Genomic DNA, 1483 nt, shown 5'->3' on the forward strand with positions numbered 1-1483 from the left:
AGGGGGAATCTTAGTACACAGTGTATAATGTGGTAGGAAGGATGATTTCCCCCTCCTTTTGAAGATGCCCACCTCCTAATCCCTGGAATTTGTGATTCTGTTGCTTTACATGGTTTACGGGACTTTACAGAGGTGGAATGAATTTGAAGGATCCTGAAACAAGGAGAGACATCTGGATGATCCAGGGTGGAACCAGTCTAATCACTTGTGTCCTTCTCTCAAAGCAGAGAAACTTCCCAGCTCTGGTCAGAGATGTGTCCACAGACAGAGAGTCAGAGGGCTGTGGGTTGAGGATTCTACCCGTTATTCCTGGCTTTGAAGGTAAAAAGAGATTTCAGGCTGAAGAATGTGGACAGACTACAGAAGCTGGAAGTGGAACAGAGTATGGGTGAGTTGAAATTGGTTCAATAATTTCCTAACGTTAACGGGTACAACAACTCACAGGCTACTTGTTTAAAATGCATCTCACCAGGCCTAACCTCAGGCATTCTGATTCATTATATCTAGTGTGGGGTTATATCTAGGGTGGGATTCATTATGTCTAGTCTTAAAGTTAACTCCATTTGGACAACAATTTATTAAGATGAGTTCAAAAAGCCATTCTAGCTTGATTAAAAATAAGTTGCCATATTTAAGATATAATCTGGTAGTCTTCTTTTCCATATTTATACTGCAGAATCAGGGAAAAGTGACATATACATAAAGGTACTTACTTTTGACTGCATTTAAGTTAGTCAGCTTGTGCTCACTTTGGCAGCACGTATATTAAAATTGGAACAATACGGAGAAGATTAGCATGGCCCCTGTACAAGGAGGACACACAGATTCTCGGTGTTAGCTTGATAGCTCCTTTCTAGAAAATTCACCAGTTTTGAACCTCAGTTTTTGAAAACTTCACCAGGGGTACTTGATCAGAAGGACATTTATTATACGTGTTTATTTGTTTAATGTGTGTTTTCCATGCTTGTCTGTAAATTCCATTAAAGCAGACAACATGGGTACCTTATTCACATCAGTAGCTCCACCCCCTAGCAAAAGACCAGACCCCATCAATCAAGAAGTACTTTCTTTTCAGATAAATGAAAAGTGCACAAGTGTAGTTAATGGTAGGAGAGGTACGGGGCAGGGTAAGATTGAAGAAATATACAGGAATTAAAATGAGCAGATTTAACAATCTGATGAAGGAGCGCAGAAAAAATGGTTTTCAGTCGTAAGCTTAAGTTGTTGGACGGATCTATCCCCAGTCAAGGAAGAAATAAATTCGGTGGAAGGTTAATTTAGTTTTGGAGATCATACATTTGAGATGTCTGTGGGAGCTAATAACCAGTGAATAACTAGCAATGCATAGGAATCCACAATTCCCAGGTGTGACGGAATGTGTCAAAATATCTGTGCTCTCGTTCTTAGAACTGAGGAATGTTACTTGTATATGGCAAAGGGATTTTGCACAGGTGATTGAAGTTAACATAATATAATAAAAAAG

The 1483-nt window shown here is 39.4% G+C and overlaps 1 non-coding gene across 1 annotated transcript; it reads left to right on the forward strand.

Moving 5' to 3' along the window:
• The first annotated feature begins 741 nt into the window (after positions 1 to 741).
• On the forward strand, positions 742 to 848 carry LOC117795456. The gene has a single exon (XR_004619484.1). It is a non-coding gene; the product is annotated as a U6 spliceosomal RNA (small nuclear RNA).
• The last annotated feature ends 635 nt before the right edge of the window (positions 849 to 1483 follow it).

The sequence above is a fragment of the Ailuropoda melanoleuca genome, chromosome 1 (genome assembly GCF_002007445.2).
Source record: "Ailuropoda melanoleuca isolate Jingjing chromosome 1, ASM200744v2, whole genome shotgun sequence".
Classification (NCBI taxonomy): Eukaryota; Metazoa; Chordata; class Mammalia; order Carnivora; family Ursidae; genus Ailuropoda; species Ailuropoda melanoleuca.